Genomic DNA, 17,003 nt, shown 5'->3' with positions numbered 1-17,003 from the left:
GTTGGTGCTCAGTGGTTCTCCAAGATTGATCTTCGTGGGGCCTACAATCTGATTCGAATAAGAGAAGGGGATGAATGGAAAACTGCCTTCAATACCCCTGAAGGGCATTTTGAATACCTAGTCATGCCCTTTGGGTAAAGTAACGCGCCGGCAGTTTTTCAGCACTTTGTAAATGATGTGTTTCGTAAATATCTTGGTCATTTTCTGGTAGTATACCTGGACGACATCTTAATTTTTTCACCAGATTGGTCCTCTCATGTTTGTCATGTCCGTAAGGTATTGGAGTTACTCCGACAGAATCACCTCTACGCTAAATTGTCCAAGTGCCAGTTCGGGATCCAGAAAGTCTCTTTTCTTGGTTATATTATCACCCCTAACTCTTTTTGTATGGACCCCCTTAAAGTGACCGCTATTGAGAAATGGGAACGCCCAACTAACCTCAAGGCCCTGCAACGGTTTTTGGGGTTTGCCAATTACTATAGAAAATTTATTAAGGGGTTCTCTGTCATTGCTAAACCATTAACTGATTTGACCAGAAAAGGGGCCGATCTGGTGAACTGGAGCCCCGAAGCCGTACAGGCATTTGGACAGTTGAAGAGGTGTTTCTCTGAAGCTCCAATCCTTATTCAGCCTGATCCTGAGCAACCATTTATCATTGAGGTGGATGCTTCGGAGGTAGGGGTTGGAGCAGTTCTCTCACAGGGTCCTGTGACACTGACTAACTTAAGCCCTGTAGCCTACTTTTCAAGAAAATTCTCTAAAACAGAGTGTAATTATGATATCGGCAACAGAGAACTACTGGCCATTAAGTGGGCCTTTGATGAATGGAGACATTTTCTTGAAGGGGCTAAGCATAAGATTAAGGTTTTAACTGACCATAAGAACCTATTATACCTGGACAAGGCTAAACGCCTTACCCCCCGGCAAGCCAGGTGGGCATTATTCTTTACCCGGTTTAATTTTGAGATTACCTTTCGTCCTGGTTCTAAAAATGTCCGAGCTGATGCCCTGTCTCGCAGCTTTGATGTCAGCAGTGCCCCCAGGGAAGAACCTGAGACTATTTTAACACCAGGAGTGGTCATTGCCACTCTCCAACCTGAACTTTCAGCTCAGGTGGTAAACTCACAGTCCCTAGCACCCAGGAATACTCCAGATGGGAAACTCTTTGTACCTCCTAATCTTAGACTCAGGGTTCTTGAAGAGACCCATTGTTCTGTATTAGCAGGTCACCCGGGCATTGCTGGCACAAAGTATTTGCTCTCACGTTGTTATTGGTGGCCTACTTGGGCCAGAGATGTTAAACTGTTTGTTGAGGCCTGTGAGGTCTGTGCCAGGTCCAAGATCCCTCGCAGATTACCCGAAGGTCTTTTACATCCTCTACCTTTACCTGAGAGACCTTGGACTCACCTTTCAATGGACTTCATCACTGACTTGCCGCCATCAAAAGGAAAGACTGTCATCTGGGTTGTTGTTGATAGATTCTCCAAAATGTGCCATCTCATTCCCCTTAAGAAACTCCCTAATTCACGTACTTTAGCATCTTTGTTTATCAATCATATTCTACGGCTACATGGGGTGCCAGAGAACATTGTATCTGATAGAGGGGTGCAGTTTGTGTCTAAGTTCTGGAGGGAGTTCTGTGGTCGATTGGGCACTTTACTATCATTTTCATCTGCCTTTCACCCTCAGAGCAATGGGCAAACTGAAAGAGTGAACCAGTCATTGGAACAATTTCTCAGATGCTTTGTTTCTGGTGCCCAGGACAAATGGAAGGAGTATTTGTCCTTGGCAGAATTTGCCCTCAATAATAGGGAAAATCAATCTATCAAAATGTCGCCGTTTTTCTGTAATTATGGTTTTCATCCAAGGTATTCATCTGCGCATGCTTCTGAATCTGTTAACCCGTCCGCTGAAAAGACCTATAGTAGACTGTGCACAGTCTGGGCTCGAGCTCTTGAGAGCTTGGTTAAAGCCCAAGAATCTTCTAAAAGACAAGCCAACAAAAGACGCATATCTGGCCCAGAGTATTGTGTGGGTGACAAAGTGTGGCTTTCCACCAAAAACTTGAAGCTTAGGGTTCCGTCCGGAAAGCTAGCACCTAAATATATTGGTCCATATGCCATTACTGAAATCATTAACCCTGTTTCTTTCAGGTTACAACTGCCAAGAACCATGCGCATTCATAATGTGTTTCACAAATCTTTATTAAAGATGTATGTTACTCCGGTGTTGCCATCTACTCCCCCTGCCCCTCTGATCGTTCAGGGGGATCTTGAGTTTGAAGTGGAAAAGATTCTGGACTCTCGTCGGGTGCAGAACTCTGTCCAATACCTCATCCATTGGAAGGGGTTCGGCCCAGAAGAGCGAACTTGGGTGGCGAGCAAAGATATTCATGCTCCTCGCCTCATACGCCAGTTCCATGCTCGCAATCCCTCTAAGCCGAGTCCTTTGAAAGAGGGTCCGGAGGCCCCTCATAAGAGGGGGGGTACTGTTAGGAATGTGACTTTGCGCTCCTCGGTCTGTGCCAGGCGGCCGAGGAAGTGCTGAATTTTTGTCTGTGTTTTCATATGAATTGTGTCTGAACTGTGTTTTACTTCAGCCACACCTGCCTTGCCTGTGAGACTTCTGGCAGTGCAGGGGTTACTGCACTGCTAGGTCTGTTCAGCTGAGCTTGGTGCTGGAATCAGGGCTGCTCCAATCAGCTGCTGGACCTAAGCTCTTACCCTGGATAAAAAGCAGTCAGATCCTCAGTTCCCTGCTGGCTATTAGTTGTCACTAGTCCCAGCTCCCCTACTCCTTTCCCAGCGTTCCCTGTCCTAATCCCCTTGCTATTGCTCTGCCCGTGTTCTGACCTCTTGCTTGACATTTGACTATCCGCTCTCCTTCTGATTTTGTACTGCGTTGTCTGTTTGGTTTTGACCCTGCTAGTTGACTATCCTCCATTGTGTTTTGTTTGTCTGTCTACGTTTTGTGTATTCACCTACGCAGTGTAGGGACCGACTCCGTGGTTGTCCGCGACCATTTAGGGTCGACCGAGGCAAGTAGGCAGGTGACAGTGGGTGGGTTCAGATCTAGGGTCACTGTCTCTTGTCTTGTCTACGCCTGCCAGTCCTGACAGGTGTATGGAGAGATGGTGGTGGTGTGTGGAGAGATGATGGTGGTGTGTGGAGAGATGATGGTGGTGTGTGGAGGGATGATGGTGGTGTGTGGAGGGATGATGGTGGTGTGTGGAGGGATGATGGTGTGTGGAGAGATGATGGTGGTGTGTGGAGAGATGATGGTGTGTGTGGAGAGATGATGGTGGTGTGTGGAGAGATGATGGTGGTGTGTGGAGGGATGATGGTGGTGTGTGGAGGGATGATGGTGGTGTGTGGAGGGATGATGGTGGTGTGTGGAGGGATGATGGTGTGTGGAGAGATGATGGTGGTGTGTGGAGAGATGATGGTGTGTGTGGAGAGATGGCGGTGGTGTATGGAGAGATGATGGTGGTGTGTATAGAGATGGTGGTGGTGTGTGGAGAGATGATGGTGTGTGTGGAGAGATGATGGTGGTGTGTGGAGAGATGATGGCGGTGTGTGTGGAGAGATGGTGATGGTGTGTGGAGAGATGATGGTGGTGTGTGTGGAGAGATGGTGGCGGTGTGTGTGGAGAGATGGTGGTGTGTGGAGAGATGGTGGTGTGTGGAGAGATGATGGTGGTGTGTGGAGAGATGATGGTGGTGTGTGGAGAGATGATGGTGGTGTGTGGAGAGATGATGGTGGTGTGTGGAGAGATGGTGGTGTGTGGAGAGATGATGGTGGTGTGTGGAGAGATGATGGTGGTGTGTGGAGAGATGGTGGTGTGTGGAGGGATGATGGTGGTGTGTGGAGAGATGATGGTGGTGTGTGGAGAGATGATGGTGGTGTGTGGAGAGATGGTGGTGTGTGGAGGGATGATGGTGGTGTGTGGAGAGATGATGGTGGTGTGTGGAGAGATGGTGGTGTGTGGAGGGATGATGGTGGTGTGTGGAGGGATGATGGTGGTGTGTGGAGAGATGGTGGTGTGTGGAGGGATGATGGTGGTGTGTGGAGGGATGATGGTGTGTGTGTGGAGAGATGATGGTGGTGTGTGTGGAGAGATGATGGTGGTGTGTGGGGAGAGATGATGGTGTGTGGAGAGGTGATGGTGGTGTGTGGAGAGGTGATGGTGGTGTGTGGAGAGATGATGGTGGTGTGTGGGGAGATGATGGTGTGTGGAGAGATGATGGTGGTGTGTGGGGAGATGATGGTGGTGTGTGGGGAGATGATGGTGTGTGGAGAGATGATGGTGGTGTGTGGAGAGATGATGGTGGTGTGTGGAGAGATGATGGTGTGTGGAGAGATGATGGTGGTGTGTGGAGGGATGATGGTGGTGTGTGGAGGGATGATGGTGGTGTGTGGAGAGATGGTGGTGTGTGGAGAGATGATGGTGGTGTGTGGAGAGATGATGATGTGTGGAGAGATGATGGTGGTGTGTGGAGAGATGATGGTGGTGTGTGGAGAGATGATGGTGTGTGGAGAGATGATGGTGGTGTGTGGAGGGATGATGGTGGTGTGTGGAGGGATGATGGTGGTGTGTGGAGAGATGGTGGTGTGTGGAGAGATGATGGTGGTGTGTGGAGAGATGATGATGTGTGGAGAGATGGTGGTGGTGTGTGGAGAGATGATGGTGGTGTGTGGAGAGATGATGGTGTGTGGAGAGATGATGGTGGTGTGTGGAGGGATGATGGAGGTGTAGAGAGAGAGAGAGAGAGAGAGAGAGATCCGGTCCCCCAGGACCATCTGCAGCTTCTTATGTTTCGTCATTGTTTCTTTGTTGTTTCTTCATAGTTTCAGCATTGTGGTTATGGCAGAAGCCGGAGCGTTAGCAGCAGACAATATTGGCCTATTCTGACCCCCTCAGTCCTGGCAAAGATAAAGGGGTTGTCCGGGCGAAACTAACTAGTCCCCAAACCACAGGATACAGGAGAAGTAAGAGATCATGGTGGGTCCGACCTCCCCCATCTCTGCACCCCCCTTCTCCTTAGTGACATCCGGGGGGGCGGCACATGACCCTTAGCTCTGTTCATTCCTATGGAGCTGCCTAAACAAGCCGAGAGCTGTACTTACCTCTCCCCAGCGGCTCCATAGAAATGAATAGAGCTGCAGGTCACGTGCTGTATCCACAACTGTATCCATAAGAAAGGAGCTGGGGGCCAATACACAGATGTGGGGTGCACAGGTCGGACCCCCGCCCCTATTACACCAACAGATTATCTGACAGATTTTTTGAGCCAAAGCCAGGAATGGATTTGAAAAGAGGAGAAATCTCAGTCTTTCCTTTATTACATGTTCTCTGTTTATAATCCGCTCCTGGTTTTGGCTCAAAAAATCAGCGATAATCTGTTGGTGTAATAGGACCCTTAGTCCTTGGATAGGGGACAAGTTAGTTTTGCCTGAACAGCCCCTTTAAGTAGATGAAACTAGAGGCGAGACTGCCGGCGGAGTAATGAGCAGGTTCTGGGGCGGCAGCTGCTTCTCACCATATAAAACCATTGTCTTCACTTCTACTGAAATCTATTTCTTTATTTTTCATCTTAATAAACCTGAAACCGGTTTGAATCGGATCTCTTGTGAATAGCGGCATAGAGACGTGTAGTGGCAGAGGGAGCGGCGCAGCTTCTGGTGAGGCCGACGCCTCCTCTATGACGTCACAAGTCCCTGACAGCCATGTAAGAGCCTCAGCCGCCTCCCGTCTCATACAATGCAGCCGGAATACACAGGAGGATAACTACTTAGCATTGTCGCACTCTCGCATTCTCACTAACATTACATTAATTAAATCTTGTTTTGACAGAAAAAGAAAAAAGCTTTAATGTCTTCCACTAATATGCAGGAAAACTTCCCAGTTACCGCGTTCCGTCAGCATTGGCCGTTGTGTTCTGCAGCGTGTTGTGATTCATTACATCTATTGGACACTAATGAGAGAGATTTTATGGTTTGTTTGAATTAAATATTCAGATTTCTGGACACTGGAAACGAAAAATATCAATTAGGAATCACAGAACTGCGCGATGTCGCCCGCCCCAGTATAGTCTCCATACGGCAGCGGCTTATATGTGTGACATGAGGCAGATACCGGGCAGTATAAACACTAAGGGGAAGGGGACCTAGTGTTTAAACCATGCAAAGAAAAGGTTAAAGGGGTACTCCACTCACACATAAGTTTACACATGTTGCTGCCCATGATGAGAACAACAATTCCTTCCATACTTGTTAATATGTATTCAGGCTCCTTCCCCCAGTTCTCAGCTGCTACTTTCTGCTGAAGACGCAAAAATCTGTGTTTGAACTTGTCTCTCCATCTCCCCCTCCTCCCCCCTCCCTTTTGAGACAGCTGATGTAAACAAGTCCCTGGCAGGCTGTATCTGCAACATCGTATCGTCTTTGTAATGCTGGGAGGGTTATTCTGAGGTAACGTTGCTGATGAACTCACTGTGATTAATATGTTACGGCCAACAAAGCAGCATGCTCAGAAGCCTTCCTCACTATGTTATCCTGTGCTCTATTCCCTCTGTATAACACTGTTATCCTGTGCTCTATTCCCTCTGTATAACACTGTTATCCTGTGCTCTATTCCCTCTGTATAACACTGTTATCCTGTGCTCTATTCCCTCTGTATAACGCTGTTATCCTTTGCTCTATTCCCTCTGTATAACGCTGTTATCCTGTGCTCTATTCCCTCTGTATAACACTGTTATCCTTTGCTCTATTCCCTCTGTATAACGCTGTTATCCTGTGCTCTATTCCCTCTGTATAACACTGTTATCCTTTGCTCTATTCTCTCTGTATAACGCTGTTATCCTGTGCTCTATTCCCCCCCTGTATAACGCTTTTATCCTTTGCTCTATTCCCTCTATATAACGCTGCTATCCTGTGCTCTATTCCCTCTGTATAACGCTGTTATCCTGTGCTCTATTCCCTCTGTATAACGCTGTTATCCTGTGCTCTATTCCCCTCCTTATAACACTGTTATCCTTTGCTCTATTCCCTCCTTATAACGCTGTTATCCTGTGCTCTATTCCCTCTGTATAACGCTGTTATCCTTTGCTCTATTCCCTCCATATAACACTGTTATCCTGTGCTCTATTCCCTCTGTATAACGCTGTTATCCTGTGCTCTATTCCCTCTGTATAACGCTGTTATCCTTTGCTCTATTCCCTCTGTATAACGCTGTTATCCGTTGCTCTATTCCCTCCGTATAACGCTGTTATCCTGTGCTCTATTCCCTCTGTATAACACTGTTATCCTGTGCTCTATTCCCTCTGTATAACACTGTTATCCTGTGCTCTATTCCCTCTGTATAACGCTGTTATTCTTTGCTCTATTCCCTCCATATAACACTGTTATCCTGTGCTCTATTCCCTCTGTATAACGCTGTTATCCTGTGCTCTATTCCCTCTGTATAACACTGTTATCCGTTGCTCTATTCCCTCCGTATAACGCTGTTATCCTGTGCTCTATTCCCTCTGTATAATGCTGTTATCCTGTGCTCTATTCCCCTCCTTATAACACTGTTATCCTGTGCTCTATTCCCTCCTTATAACGCTGTTATCCTGTGCTCTATTCCCACTGTATAACACTGTTATCCTGTGCTCTATTCCCTCTGTATAACGCTGTTATCCGTTGCTCTATTCCCTCTGTATAACGCTGTTATCCTGTGCTCTATTCCCTCTGTATAACGCTGTTATCCTGTGCTCTATTCCCTCTGTATAACACTGTTATCCTGTGCTCTATTCCCTCTGTATAACGCTGTTATCCGTTGCTCTATTCCCTCTGTATAACGCTGTTATCCTGTGCTCTATTCCCTCTGTATAACGCTGTTATCCTGTGCTCTATTCCCTCTGTATAACGCTGTTATCCTGTGCTTTATTCCATCCATATAACACTGTTATCCTGTGCTCTATTCCCTCTGTATAACGCTGTTATCCTGTGCTCTATTCCATCCATATAACACTGTTATCCTGTGCTCTATTCCCTCTGTATAACACTGTTATCCTGTGCTCTATTCCCTCTGTATAACGCTGTTATCCTTTGCTCTATTCCCTCCTTATAACACTGTTATTCTTTGCTCTATTCCCTCTGTATAACACTGTTATCCTTTGCTCTATTCCCTCTGTATAACGCTGTTATCCTGTGCTCTATTCCCTCTGTATAACACTGTTATCCTGTGCTCTATTCCCTCTATGTAACGCTGTTATCCTGTGCTCTATTCCCTCTGTATAACGCTGTTATCCTGTGCTCTATTCCCTCTGTATAACGCTGTTTTCCTTTGCTCTATTCCCTCTGTATAACACTGTTATCCTGTGCTCTATTCCCTCCTTATAACGCTGTTATCCTTTCCTCTATTCCCTCTGTATAACGCTGTTATCCTGTGCTCTATTCCCTCTGTATAACACTGTTATCCTTTCCTCTATTCCCTCTGTATAACACTGTTATCCTGTGCTCTATTCCCTCTGTATAACACTGTTATCCTGTGCTCTATTCCCTCTGTATAACGCTGTTATCCTTTGCTCTATTCCCTCCTTATAACACTGTTATTCTTTGCTCTATTCCCTCTGTATAACACTGTTATCCTGTGCTCTATTCCCTCTGTATAACGCTGTTATCCTGTGCTCTATTCCCTCTGTATAACACTGTTATCCTTTCCTCTATATCCTCTGTATAACACTGTTATCCTGTGCTCTATTCCCTCTGTATAACGCTGTTATCCTTTGCTCTATTCCCTCTGTATAACGCTGTTATCCTGTGCTCTATTCCCTCTGTATAACGCTGTTATCCTGTGCTCTATTCCCTCTGTATAACGCTGTTATCCTTTGCTCTATTCCCCTCCATATAACGCTGCTATCCTGTGCTCTATTCCCTCTGTATAACACTGTTATCCTTTGCTCTATTCCCTCTGTATAACGCTGTTATCCTTTGCTCTATTCCCTCCATATAACACTGTTATCCTGTGCTCTATTCCCTCCATATAACACTGTTATCCTTTGCTCTATTCCCTCTGTATAACACTGTTATCCTGTGCTCTATTCCCTCTGTATAACACTGTTATCCTTTGCTCTATTCCCTCCTTATAACGCTGTTATCCTTTGCTCTATTCCCTCTGTATAACACTGTTATCCTTTGCTCTATTCCCCTCTGTATAATGCTGTTATCCTGTGCTCTATTCCCTCTGTATAACACTGTTATCCTGTGCTCTATTCCCTCTGTATAACGCTGTTATCCTGTGCTCTATTCCCTCTGTATAACGCTGTTATCCTTTGCTCTATTCCCTCCATATAACACTGTTATCCTGTGCTCTATTCCCTCCGTATAACGCTGTTATCCTGTGCTCTATTCCCTCCTTATAACGCTGTTATCCTTTGCTCTATTCCCTCTGTATAATGCTGTTATCCTTTGCTCTATTCCCCTCCTTATAACACTGTTATCCTTTGCTCTATTCCCTCTGTATAACGCTGTTATCCTGTGCTCTATTCCCTCTGTATAGTGCTGTTATCCTTTGCTCTATTCCCTCCATATAACACTGTTATCCTGTGCTCTATTCCCCTCCATATAACACTGTTATCCTGTGCTCTATTCCCTCTGTATAACGCTGTTATCCTGTGCTTTATTCCCTCTGTATAGTGCTGTTATCCTTTGCTCTATTCCCCCGTATAACGCTGTTATCCTGTGCTCTATTCCCCTCCATATAACACTGTTATCCTGTGCTCTATTCCCTCTGTATAACGCTGTTATCCTGTGCTCTATTCCCTCTGTATAACGCTGTTATCCTTTGCTCTATTCCCTCTGTATAACACTGTTATCCTGTGCTCTATTCCCTCCTTATAACGCTGTTATTCTTTGCTCTATTCCCTCCTTATAACACTGTTATCCTGTGCTCTATTCCCTCTGTATAATGCTGTTATCCTGTGCTCTATTCCCTCTGTATAATGCTGTTATCCTGTGCTCTATTCCCTCTGTATAACGCTGTTATCCTTTGCTCTATTCCCTCTGTATAACGCTGTTATCCTTTCCTCTATTCCCTCTGTATAACGCTGTTATCCTGTGCTCTATTCCCTCTGTATAACGCTGTTATCCGTTGCTCTATTCCCTCCTTATAACGCTGTTATCCTGTGCTCTATTCCCTCGTTATAACGCTGTTTTCCTGTGCTCTATTCCCCTCCATATAACACTGTTATCCTGTGCTCTATTCCCTCTGTATAACGCTGTTATCCTTTGCTCTATTCCCTCTGTATAATTCTGTTATCCTTTGCTCTATTCCCTCTGTATAACACTGTTATCCTTTGCTCTATTCCCTCCATATAACATTGTTATCCTGTGCTCTATTCCCTCTGTATAACACTGTTATCCTTTGCTCTATTTCCTCTGTATAACGCTGTTATCCTTTGCTCTATTCCCTCTGTATAACGCTGTTATCCTTTGCTCTATTCCCTCTGTATAACGCTGTTATCCTGTGCTCTATTCCCTCTGTATAACACTGTTATCCTTTGCTCTATTCCCTCTGTATAACACTGTTGTCCTTTGCTCTATTCCCTCTGTATAACGCTGTTATCCTTTGCTCTATGGGGCTGTCTGAGGTGTCATTCTTTGCGCCATGATCTGTACTTTCTGACGGTTCCTTACTTGTGAATATCCAACATTTTAATCACTTTTTATTATAATTTTTCCGGATGTGATGGGACAAAATAAAATCTCAATTTAGCACTTTTGTAAGTTTTTGCACTTATGCCAAACACTGTGCGAGATCAGAAATGTAATAATTTAATAGTTCACACGATTACGCATGCTGCGATACCAAATATGTTTTTTTCATTGATAAAATGGCAAAAGGGAGGATTTAAACTTTTATTAGGGTAGAGGGACTTTTATTAATACTGCACTGATCTAATCGATCAGAGCTGTATAATCTATACTACACTGATCTCTATGATAGATCAATGCTGAATTATTCTGGGCTGCTGCAGTTCAGATTTGTGGATTACCGAGACGTGATCAGTATCAGTGCTGGCTGAGAAGAAGGAATCACCCCTCCGGGATCACACCAAGGGGTGTGTGTGTGTGGGGGGGGTAGAATCTTTCACCAAAACCAGAAGTGGATTTGTATCTTTTCTTTGTGCTTGACAGCTTTTTGTATTGGGTGATAGAGCTCGGGATGTCGTCTCCCGGAGCCCTCAGGATGTCGTCTCCCGGAGCCCTCAGGATGTCGTCTCCCGGAGCCCTCAGGATGTCGTCTCCCGGAGCCCTCAGGATTTCGTCTCCCGGAGCCCTCAGGATTTCGTCTCCCGGAGCCCTCAGGATGTCGTCTACCGGAGCCCTCAGGATGTCGTCTCCCGGAGCCCTCAGGATGTCGTCTCCCGGAGCCCTCAGGATGTCGTCTACCGGAGCCCTCAGGATGTCGTCTACCGGAGCCCTCAGGATGTCGTCTCCCGGAGCCCTCAGGATGTCGTCTCCCGGAGCCCTCAGGATGTCGTCTCCCGGAGCCCTCAGGATGTCGTCTCCCGGAGCCCTCAGGATGTCGTCTCCCGGAGCCCTCAGGATGTCGTCTCCCGGAGCCCTCAGGATGTCGTCTCCCGGAGCCCTCAGGATGTCGTCTCCCGGAGCCCTCAGGATGTCGTCTCCCGGAGCCCTCAGGATGTCGTCTCCCGGAGCCCTCAGGATGTCGTCTCCCGGAGCCCTCAGGATGTCGTCTCCCGGAGCCCTCAGGACGTCGTCTCCCGGAGCCCTCAGGACGTCGTCTCCCGGAGCCCTCAGGACGTAGTCTCCCGGAGCCCTCAGGACGTAGTCTCCCGGAGCCCTCAGGACGTAGTCTCCCGGAGCCCTCAGGACGTAGTCTCCCGGAGCCCTCAGGACGTAGTCTCCCGGAGCCCTCAGGACGTAGTCTCCCGGAGCCCTCAGGACGTCGTCTCCCGGAGCCCTCAGGACGTCGTCTCCCGGAGCCCTCAGGACGTCGTCTCCCGGAGCCCTCAGGACGTCGTCTCCCGGAGCCCTCAGGATGTCGTCTCCCGGAGCCCTCAGGATGTCGTCTCCCGGAGCCCTCAGGATGTCGTCTCCCGGAGCCCTCAGGATGTCGTCTCCCGGAGCCCTCAGGATGTCGTCTCCCGGAGCCCTCAGGATGTCGTCTCCCGGAGCCCTCAGGATGTCGTCTCCCGGAGCCCTCAGGATGTCGTCTCCCGGAGCCCTCAGGATGTCGTCTCCCGGAGCCCTCAGGATGTCGTCTCCCGGAGCCCTCAGGATGTCGTCTCCCGGAGCCCTCAGGATGTCGTCTCCCGGAGCCCTCAGGATGTCGTCTCCCGGAGCCCTCAGGATGTCGTCTCCCGGAGCCCTCAGGATGTCGTCTCCCGGAGCCCTCAGGATGTCGTCTCCCGGAGCCCTCAGGACATCCCATCTTAAGTCCACAGGAAAGTTTCCTATGAGAATTTGTTTTGTCCTTTTGGGAATATGTGCCGTCAGAAAACCAGCTGGGATCTCGCTGGGACACGAATTCCCTTGGGAGAACCATAGTGCGGGTGACCATATGGCCAAAAAGTGTCGCTTCACCTGGAGAAATCCGGGAGTCATGTGATCATCTGCGCTGTTGTCTTTGTCCCAGCGGGATCTGAGCTGGTTTTCTGCTTCTATAGTGTAACACATCGACCTTTGACTGCGGGGGTCCCAGACAAGCAGCCGAGACCGACCGTGATTCCTTCAGCCTTCGTGTAGTGCTTTGCCTATTCTTATATTATTATAACGACTTAATTCCGGACAACTTTCTTATAATAACACGGCCCAGTTATAGCGTTATATTCTTATTCTGAGTATGTCCGGCAGTAGACCCTATAAGACATTACAGGACTGTGGGAAACTACACAAACCATATAAACTGGATACTAAATAACATGATACTAATCCCCCTTACAGGAATAAACATGAGAAAGCGTGAACAAGACTGCAGAGTGCACGGTATATAAGAGACGATCCTAGTATACAGGGAGGAGGAGGACGACACAAAGCCAACGAGTCCATCACACCGAAAGACCAGACGTAACAAGAGACTATAGAAAAGTGGAGAAAGGAAAGAGCGGGGGAAGGGTGAGAGATGTCTACAACTAATTACTAAAGTCCAGATTGCCAGGGATAATGTACTGGGCCAGAGGTAGCCTCCACAGATGGTAGGTGGGTTCTGTCTGCCGATATGTGGTGGCTTTAGGCTGATGGCAGCACCGGCCTCACGTGTGGCTCGGCATGCCCCCCCCCCCCCATATATATATATATATATATATATATATATATATATATATGTATGTTTAGCTTCTATTGCTTTTAAACTAAAATTCTGGTGAAGCGAGGTTGTCTAATAAAACACTGAATAATAAAAGTACTTGATGTGTGGTGCAGCCCCGATGTGAGGCTCTTCCTAGATGGTAAAGTGTGACGCCACTCCTGTGGTGGTTGGTCGGGATATAGCTCAGCCAGGTGTTATGCTGTTGTGACACCAGTGTCAGGTGGGCACACAGGTATACTGGCACACCTGCTTTTATTTTAGTGACGCTGGCTTTCCCCTTTCCCCTGTGGTTCGTGACCTGCCGGCTATTCGGGGGTCCCTTGGGTACTTATCACGGTGGTCCGGAGTGGAGTTGTGACCCACCTGGACTATTGGTACCGTCACCCACAGAAAGGGTTGATGACCCAAGGAGGGTGTTATTACTGTGTAGGATAGAGGTGTCCATATCTCCTGATGGACCCCCACTGACATTTCCTGATGGACCCCCACCGACACCTCCTGATGGACCCCCGCTGACATTTCCTGCCTGTCCATTTATGACCTCTCTGCTCTCCAAATGCTGGAGATCACCCCCTGTGGTGTCCTGATTGCTGAGGCTCCAGTCTCAGATCTGGGGGGCCTGGAAACCAGCGAAGATGTCTGCCAACTCCTGGATATAAGAAAGGAAGCTGAGGGACCAGGGGGTGGTAGATCCTTTGTGGGAGGCTGATGCTAAGGCCAGCTCCCCAAAGAGAAGCATCCGGAGCTGTCATATTGACCCAGAGGAGAAAGACTGGGACCTCGGTCGGTTGGGATATTTGTTGTTGCTGGACGTTTCCTGTCTTCCTGGACGTTTTACACCCTCTGTGTGGTGGAGTTTTGTATGGACCTTTCTGCTGGTATCTAATAAAGGTTCCTGGGGCTGTTCATCCATAGCTCGCTCTGTTGATTGTGTGATACTGGAGAGGAACCCCCTGACAACTGGTGGCAAGCGGCGGGACCAACAGAGTGTAGCCCCAATGGAGAACTACCCACAGAGCGAATACAGAAACTGGACCGTATCCAGCCTGCAGGAGAGAGCTAGAGAACTGGGCCTGAACTACCAGGGACTGGATAAAGAGGTCTTGATTGATCTTCTGGCGAGTGCTGTGCAGACCACCTCCTCTCGGATGTCTAACGGGCAAGCACTGGAGACGGGACCCCCACCCCTAAAAGCCAATGGGTTGTGTGGTACGAGGAAGGGATTGCAGCTCTGGGCCCAGGTGTCTCTGACGAGTATAAGGAACCCAACCCAACAAACCAGGAGCCTGTACAGATCACCCGGATGGACTTCAAACCATGTGATGAGGCTTCCGGGGATGTGGAGGGATTCTTTAAGGACTTTGAGCAGCAGTGTGACTTGATGGAGGTGCCCTATTCTGACTGGATGAGTATACTGGTGAGACTCCTGAACGGAAGCATGGCGGAGGCTTACCGGACCATTGGGTCACCACAGAATCGGGATTATAACCATGTGAAACGTACTATCCTGGATTACCATGCTGTCACACCGGACTCCTATTGGACTCAGTTCCGAGACCTCCTGTCAGGAATCAAGCCGCACTCTCGGCCCCTGCCTCTGCCGAAGCGCGCGGTTCAGCTGGGAGGGACGCTGATGGCGTCTGTGGTTACATGCAGGGCCGGTTGCTGAGGGCGCGCTAACGGCGTCCTAAGCAGCCGGTCTGCTGTTTGTGCGCCGCAGCGCTTTTAACCTTTCAGTCCGTTTCTGGTTTTGTTACGTTCCTTGTTACGTCTTCTGTTATCCGCTCCATGTTTTTCAGTTCTCTCTGCACTTTCTTGCTGTAGCTCATTCACTGATTTGTTTCTGCTGTGTTCTGACCGACACCTGACACCTAGCCAGTTACCTGTCCGCACCTAGCTTCCTGCTCACTATAAATCCCAGCCCCTTCCCTCACTCCAATGCCTGGGATAGCGCCTTGAGCCTAGAACTAGCAATCCCCTGACCATTTGTTATAGTGACTCTGACCTGCTGGATCTTGTGACCTCGACTTAGCTTTTTTGGATTTCGATTTTGTACCTCTGCTACCGGTTGTTGCCGACTCTGCTTCCTGACTATTCTTTATTGTGTTGTGTTCGTCTGTCTTTGTTCTGTATACCACTGCATACAGCATAGGGATTGCCGTCCAGTTGTCCCTAGCTGTTAGAGCTTTGAGGCAAGCAGGTAGGGGCAGCGGGGCGGGTGCCAGCTCAGGGCTCACCTGTCCGTGTCCCCTGTTCTGCCTCACACCTCCCATGCACCACGGGGGGGGCTCATTTAAAATGTGTGCCCATAAAATGTCCCAGGCATGTCGGAGATTGTTGGAAGCAGAGCACGCCTTTACTGTTGAGAATATCGTTCAAGCAATTCTTAAAGAACAGAGATTCGGGAGTGGGTCCAGGAGCGCGCTCTGCCCACCTTGGATAGAGCTGCAGCCCTGGCCGATGAGGCCCTTAGTATCCGACCGCAATGGAAGCAACTGCTGGACATTAACCCGCAGCCTGTCTCAGTGACACAACCCCCTCCTGTCAAATCAGTCCCTCCACCCAGCCAAAGGACACTAACAAACCCAACTCAGTATCCTGAAACCCAACAGTCTCGACCGCGGCCTGGTGGCATCCCAGAATAGAGATGTTACAGGTGTGGGCAGTCTGGGCACCTGCAATCCAGTTGTCCTTCAAATATGCGGAGAGAGCCCCAGGCACCCCCACCTCATCCGGTCCATCTTGTGCACTCCCTTCCATATGAGGAAGAGTCAGCACCACCCCCATCAGAGTGGGTCACTGAGCCCAGCACCAGGGATACTGCGTTTGGAGTTTACGGCATCCAGTCTCTGTCCCCAAGCAATGCCACATGCAGGACGTCCTGATCAATGGATGCAAAGTGTCAGGATTTAGGGACACGGGGGCATTTTTGACTATCGTGGATCCCTGTGTAGTTCGGCCAGAGGCAATACAGCCGGGACCTGGAATTAATGTTGAGTTGGCTGGAGGCATCCGAAGAAATATTCCGAAGGCAAGTGTGGAGCTGGACTATGGCTTTGGTGCCAAGCGATGCACAATTGGGGTCATGGAGGGTCTGCCAGCTGATATTCTATTAGGAAATGATGTGGGGAATCTAAGATGCAATTATGTCAGTGCGGTGGCCCAGAGACCTACCTGGAGGAGGACACCAGTGAATGGGCCAGCTACCAATAAGCCCTACCCCAGAAGAAGATACGGAGGTCACAGGATAAAACGCAGATGTTATCGCTGTGGGAAGATCGGGCATCTGCAGATCGGCTGCCCAGCTAGTCATATGGGTCATTGTCCTGCACCTCCAGCTACCTGTGACCCCTTCCCCAGAGGAAGAGTAATTGAGGACAGGTATTACAGAAGTGGGCAGCCTGGGCCTCTGCATGCAAGCTACCCCACCAAGTGGGAGATGGGTCTCCCTACGGAAATGGCCGCTATACCTATATGGTAGGGACTTTACAATTGTAATGGACCGCTACCCCCTAACATGGCTGAACCACGTATCAGAGACAATGGATGATTGCTGAGGTGGAGCTTGTCCTTACAACCCTACCGCTTCTTCATCCAATAGTAATGGGAAAGCCAACACCAGAACGCGGATGGATTGTCCTGACAAGAACCATAGACCCCCCAGGATGAACGTCAGACCCAGGAGC

This window comes from Dendropsophus ebraccatus, chromosome 6, assembly GCF_027789765.1.
Source record: "Dendropsophus ebraccatus isolate aDenEbr1 chromosome 6, aDenEbr1.pat, whole genome shotgun sequence".
Taxonomy (NCBI): domain Eukaryota; kingdom Metazoa; phylum Chordata; class Amphibia; order Anura; family Hylidae; genus Dendropsophus; species Dendropsophus ebraccatus.
The sequence above is the reverse complement of the archived record's forward strand: the minus strand, read 5'-3'. Positions refer to the sequence as shown.